This window comes from Petaurus breviceps, unplaced genomic scaffold (assembly GCF_028583685.1).
Source record: "Petaurus breviceps papuanus isolate PSGF00001 unplaced genomic scaffold, PetGlider_PUasm1.0 110, whole genome shotgun sequence".
In the NCBI taxonomy this organism is placed as follows: Eukaryota; Metazoa; Chordata; class Mammalia; order Diprotodontia; family Petauridae; genus Petaurus; species Petaurus breviceps.
The window spans coordinates 1456809-1463985 of NW_027185597.1; the positions used below are offsets into that span (position 1 = coordinate 1456809).

The 7177-nt window shown below is 36.5% G+C and overlaps 1 pseudogene; it reads right to left on the reverse strand.

Annotated features, from left to right (window-relative positions):
• Positions 1–431: 431 nt before the first annotated feature.
• Positions 432–1064, reverse strand: LOC138156670 (large ribosomal subunit protein uL22-like; annotated as a pseudogene).
• Positions 1065–7177: the final 6113 nt, after the last annotated feature.

Below are 7177 nucleotides of genomic sequence, written 5' to 3' on the forward strand. Positions count from 1 at the left end.
AAGCGCACCTTCTTTTTGTTTTGACAGATAAGTTGACTTCATGTGAATATTGCCTTTTGTATGCTCCTTATTCAGGACAGATCCTTTACTGTGGTGTTCACAGTTGACACCATAAGACTAAGTTCACGTTCTAACTATGACAATTTTGTCCATATTTTCTAATTATTTTCATTTTTATTTCCAAATTCATTGCCTTAGGCTTACAACATGGTTCACTTTTCTCCTCAAGAACAGTGCTGGCCATTGTGAAAATGTAAGGATAACTATTAAACACAAGGAAAGACATAATATTTCTTACTCTCTGCAGACACAAGAAACTAACTGATTTAGAGATGTTTCTCAGCTTCCCACCATCATTTATTTTATTTGCATTGTATAATATTTTATCATACAGTATATGCTTTTTGTCTTTTTTTTTTACTTCAAAAATATTTACTGTAACAAATGGTTTCATTTCACTTTTATTTGCACTCTAATGTCATATTTACTCCCCTGCCATAAGCTTTTGTTTCTTCAGTTTCTTCTGGGATATCTTTTTCTTTTGAGCAACCTCCTCTTCTGGTTTAGGAACAATTTGTTCCTTTTCAGTAAGTATCTCAATATGGCAGGGAGAACTCATGTATGGGTTAATTCGACCAGCTCTGTAAGTACGCTGTTGCATTTTGGGAGACTTGTTAACCTGGATATGCTCAATGACAAGAGAATCCACATCCAAACCCTTTAGTTCTGCATTACTCTCTGCATTTGTAACCATATGCAGCAAGAATTCAGCACTCTTTTTGGGCCACCGACCCTGTGTCCAACCCCATTGCTTAGCCTGGGCTCACCTGCCAACTCCACCATTATATCGACGGAAAGGAACACACTGTTTCTTCAATGTGACATCTTTCAAATACTTGGTAGCTTTTTGGATATGCATGCCCTTGATAGCTTGGGCTGTTTCATGAGTGTTCTTGAAGTGGACCCGGAGATTTGAACCCCTTGACTTACATGATTTTGTGGGGTTTTCAGGATCAAGAGAGTACCTCACCATTTTGAATGATTACCTAGGATGGCTCAAAGGAAGAGCTTTTGTTTTTCTTAATACAAATTTCTTTCAGAATTCTTTATGCAGAATTGAATTTGTATAATGTGAATTTACACAGAAAACTGTCTCAAAACCAAGTCCAGGTATGCTTAGAAGCATCCAAGAACCTTCCAAGGTACTTCTAAGACTCTTATTGATAGGGTGTCCAAAGATAAGTTTATGATTTTTCCTGAAGGATTAAGTCATAGCCCGTACTAGTAATAGACTAGAGGCAGTACTATTTTGAGAAACCTGAGTGATCACTTCTCAAGGTATCTTAAGGGAAGCTATGAAAGGTGTATATATATATATATTTAATGACATTATTATTGGACACATTTAAAAAAAGAGAAAATTATTAATTACCTACCAGTATGCCACCTTTCATAATATTATTATTTCATAATATTATTAACATTAATTTTTCATTTCCTTTTTAGTATATATGTGAATTTTAAATGCACACATATGAAGAAACTACATGTAACATATGGATATGTGAATAAACTATACATAAATTCTTTTCCCACCAATTGCTCTGTGTGGTTTTGACTCTCACTTACAGTACCCTCCCTCTCCTTTCAGTTTCCTTTTGTGCTGTCTCAGATTGCAAGCTCTTTGTTGTCCTTTGATTGTAAGCTCCTTGAGGAAAAGGACTGTCTTTTTCTTATTTGTATCCCCAGGGTTAATACGGTAACTGATACATAACAGGTGCTTAATAAATGTTTATTTTACTGGGTTTGGTTGGGTTATATTATGTTACATTGCATTGTATTGTATCATATCAAATCATATTATAAACAAAGGGCATCCTTTATGAGGATATTAGAAGTAACCTGGCTATGAGAATACAAAGGTCTGTAGAAGCCTCGAAGGAAGAAGCAATAGCAGGGATTGGCTACTAGATATGAGCGGTGTACAAAGATCCAGGAACAAAGTAATAGTTTTGCTGACATTAGCTTCTTCCCCAATAAAATATAATCACCTTGAGAGTAGAGATTGTTTAACTTTTTTTTCACCAATGCCTAGTATAGTGCCTAGTACACAATGGTATAATATGGTAGATAGCATGCTGGACTTGGAGTTAGGATGATCGACATCTTCAGATACTTAATGACTCTGGGTAATTGATGTCACCTCTCTCAGCCTCAGAATTCTTATCTGTAAAATGTTGATAATAATAGCATTTACCTCAAAGACTGCTGTGATGTTCATATGAGATATTATATACAAAACACTTTTCAAACCTTAGCCCATGATGTAAATGTTATCTATTATTATTTTGCTTAGGACAGCAACTAGCACATAGTAACCACTTAGTAAATATTCTATCATCTATCTACTAATCTATTACTTTGCCATCAACATTAATATATGCTTCCTGATTGATTGATTGATGCTGCTCAAGGATGAGAAAGAGACTGTCATATTCATGATGGGAAGTAACACCTTTCTATAAAACCTAAATCTTCATCTCCCATCTCTATCTTAGTCTGTTCAAGGCACAGAAATTCATAAGCTTGATACTTGTGAAAATCAAATCATTGAAAATGGAGTTCTTAATGACATTTGGGGACCACACAACTCTAATGAATGAGAAATTGATTGAACACAGTTGATTATTGCAGCATTAAAGACTTCTGTGGTGCATTCTTGTTTCTGTTATGTTAATAATAATAGCTAGCAGTAGTGATATCTAGTAAATGTTAGCTTTTGTTATCATTATTTATTGCGTGATGACTGATAGAGTGATTGTTTGATTCTGCCTAAGAAAGGAAAGGAGACTGATCCTTATAATAAATAGGAGGTGACTACTCGTTGGCAGAACAGAGATGTGTACCCTTCTGATCTCCCACCAAGTTTTATTCTGCCCTTTCACCATGCAAGATCTAAAATGGTTATAATATCACAGAAGGAGGATTTCTATGTTCCTCTGGAATTGTTGAGAGAAAGAATTGTTCTCTTTCTGTGGAGGAAACTTCATATTTATGAGGAGGTGAGGAAACAATGCAGGCAAGGGCTGTGAAAATGAGGGAGTATTGATTCAAAAATTGCCTCCAAAGTATGTATTTGATAGAATGAGTAGAAACATCTGAAGGGCATGCAACCATGACAATTCTGTCACATTTTTTTCTTAGTTTCAAAGACCATATGGCAGAATTTAGCATGTTGCTGTAATGCAGAAGTATACTGTATGCCCCCTGGTGGAGAGGAGGTCCACCTTCCACCATAGCTCTTCCTCTTAAAGGTGCATTTCCACTTATACACAAATGCTCCTCCTCCCTTTGTCCTAACAGAACCCAAAGAGAATTGTAAAAAGAATTCCAGAGAAGTCACTCTGGGAGTGATCAATTGCAGCCCATCAGTATTGGGTCTGCATTTAATTCTACTACCCCTTCCATAAATACTGTACCTATATCAGGATCCACTAAGCCTCTTGCCATTCCAGCCAACATAAGCTAAAAGCCAAATAAAGAAATGAATAAATAAAAAAGTAAATGAACAAATAAGCAACTAATAAAATGAATAGATAAAAAAGAAACAAGGATCCAAAAAAGGGGGGGCGCTTCTAGGAGAAATTCTACAGTTTATATTTTGGTTAAATCTCTTGCCACTAAAAAGAAAGATAATATTTGGATTTATTGCTATATTATCCCTGAAGAGTAATTGATAGACTCTCACCTCTTTCAGTGATAACTATGAATTAACTGTATCACAAAAACATCCTGATAGTATTTTGAACTAGTACTATATTATTTAGAATGTAGATTTGTAACTCTTTACCTTAGCCAAAATCATTCCATTGTCTCATCTTATGCATTCATATGTTTCTTTAGACTCCAATGTTTTTGCTGTATATAGTGTATGCCCTGAAAGTGAATCAGCTTTCCTTGGGGAATGATTTGTTTAAAAATGAATTTTTTTTTGCTTTTTTGGAGGGAAATTGGGGTTAAGTAACTTGCCCAAGGTTACATGGTTAGTTTTTTTGTGTGGGTGTTAAGTGTCTGAGGCTGGAACTGAACATAGGTCATCCTGACTCCAGGGCTGGCACTTTACTCACTGTGCCACCTAGCCACCCCTAAAAACAAACTTCTTATGTCTCTTTACATCCCAGGATCAAGAATACAGCTTTCAGAGGATATTTTGTCAACATTTCTTTATGAATATGTTGTCAGCAAAGAAAAGTATATACTACAAAAGTAATTCTAATAGGAAGTAGGGCTAGAGAGGGGTGAAATTGTGTCCTACTGATTTGGATAAACTTGGGTACAGCTGCTCTGTCACTTGCCTGATTATATGATTTCCTTTCCTGTTGTGCTAAAGGTAGGAGGAAGTTAAATAGGATTTCTAAATTTTGGTGTATTCTTATAGATAGAGCATAGGGATTGGAACTGTGATATGACTGGTGGAGGGAACTCCAAGGTGAGGAAATTTCCTTTTAACGTGGAGCAATGAGAATTTATGACTTGCCCATAATCACCCAACTTGTATATGTGAAGAGTAGGACTTGACCCAGGTGTACATGGTTTCAAAGACAGTTCTCTACCCACCATACCATACTGCCTGTCTATTTCCATATAGTATGGTCTAAAAATGTAATATATAGATATGACTATAACGATTGTCTTAGGAATATTGACACTTGAAAGAGGAACATATATTTAATAATTGCTCAGCAAAAAATTTAGTAAGCACCTAATATAAAAGGTATTCTTGTGCTGGGGATATAAAAGAAAAAAAATTAAATACATCCTGCCTCCCAGAAACTTTCATTTTATTGAGAAGGATATAAGATGAATATATGTAAGTAAAAATAAGATAATTTGAGGAGGAGAGCATAAATCATAGGAGAATAAGAAATGATTTTGAGTAGGAGGCTAGGTGATGCAGCACAGTGCCTGGAGTCAGGAAGACCTGTATTCAAATCTGACTTTGGACATTTATGTGGCCATGGAAGTCACCTAATACTGTTTGCCTCAGTTTTCTCATCTGTAAGATGAGGTGGAGGAGGAAATGACCTACCACTCCAATAACTTTGCCAGGAAAATGTCAAATGGGATCACAGAATCTGAGCATTGAAAAATGACTAAGCAATTGATGAGGAGGTGAAGCCCAAACTAGGCCTCAAAATCAATCACAAGCATTTATTAGCCACCTACTATTAACTGCTGGAGATACAAAGGCAAAAAATGAAACATTCCTCACCTTCTAGGAGTTCACATTTTGTGAGAGAGATGACCTGTTCACACATGAGGAAGCTAAGACTGTTTAGAAGCAGAGAGGAAGAGGGAATGTCTTTTAGGACTGAGCTATGTGTGAAAGGACAGCAACATGGGAGAGGATGCTGAGTCCTGGCATTAGCCAATGGGTCCCTTTGGCTGCAATGCTCAGTGAAGGAAGAGGAGTCACGGGAGTGATCTGGAGAGATTGGTTGAAGACAGACTGTGGAGGGCTTTGTAATGGTAAGGAAATATGAAGGTCTTTCCTGCCCCTTAATGGCCCTCACTTGGAGCCCAACAAGAGAAGCTTGTGTAGGGGAGGCTTATTTTTCCATCACACCTTTTGTTACTTTGTAATTGGGCAGTGGATCATGAAGGTTGTGATGCTCTCTGACCCTGGAGAAGGCTATATATACTCCCTGATGTGAGGTTTTATTTGGGGCTCACTCTGGAAAGAGTTGTCTGCTTAGGTCAGATGAGACTCTGGGCAGTCGTTGAGCCCCCCTGGCCTTGAAAACCCAGATGTTGGTGCTTCTCTCTCTGGTAACTAACTATGTGGGTATTTGATGATCAGACAGCTAGAACAGTCTGTTGAATCGTGTTATTTTCTCTATATTTTGTTTTTTTGTCTGATTGTAATTTCTGTTTGTATTTTTTCTGAAGTTCAGGGTGCTGACTTTTCCCCTGACCTAGGTCATTGATATGTGTTTGAGTAAAGTAAGATTGTTAATACCTTTTGAGTTGCTTTCCTTTATAAAAACAGATCAAAGAACCTGTGCTAGCAGCCATCCCGGGTTTGGCAGGGTGCTTGCTGCTACAGGCTTTAAATGCTAGGTTGAGGATTTTAGTTTTGTATTTTATCTTGGAGGAAATAAGGAACCATTGAAGACTATTGTTCAGAAGAGAGATATGATCAGTCTTGTGTTTTAGGAAAATTACTTTGTCTTATGATCATACATGCATGTACCTGTATATGTCCCCTCCAAATGGTTTCTTCTTACATGTCCTCTGAATATAGATACCTTCTCCCATTGGTTGTATCTATGAGAGAAAGTATGCATGTTGGCATATTTTTTTGTCATATTTTTTTCTTTGCTGTTTGATTAAACAGCTTTTGTTCTGAAAAAAAAATGTGTTTTTCTTTTGTTGTTGTTGACTAGAAGGAGCAAACCCATCAGTGGGATCCATGAGCTTTATATTAGTTGATAACCCACAGAAGTTTTGTTTTTTTTTTTTTGACAGGGAATGCTTGTTTGTGTTGGAATGGGGGAGGCCCAAGTACTTTAAATATATAATGGATAATTCTGATCTGGGACAATCCTCAAAGACTGGACAAAAAGACTTAAATTCTCATCTCCTCTCTGTGATCTAAGGAAAGCCACTTAGGCTCTAGACCCATTTTTTCACCTGTAAAATGAAAAATTAGACATGATCTCTGAAATCTGTCTCCGAGATTTCTGTGTTGATCTACTCTAACCACAAAAGAGCCTCCCTCGCTTGTTTTTATTTACAATATTTATTTTTTTTCCACTAGTGTGTCAGTAAAAAGAAAAAAAACCACATTTAACAGCATCTTCAAAATAGCCACACAAATTGAGCTTTCAATTGATTAGCATGCAAATCATTCTTCCAACTCTCACCATTTGAATCTGCTTTTCCTTCATTTACCAATGTCACAAAAATGATACCTAGATGGCAAGGAACATTGGTAGCCTGAAGAAGCATAAAAAAACGGCGAGGGGTTGTATTTCCAATTTTATTAAAATTGTTACTTCTTTATGCTTGGACTAGTTTTCTCTTGCCTATGGGCAATATTTCATGTCTTCTTCAGTCTCTTTATTATCACATTCATTATCACATTACATGCCACTGCAGGCATGTAAAATAAAGT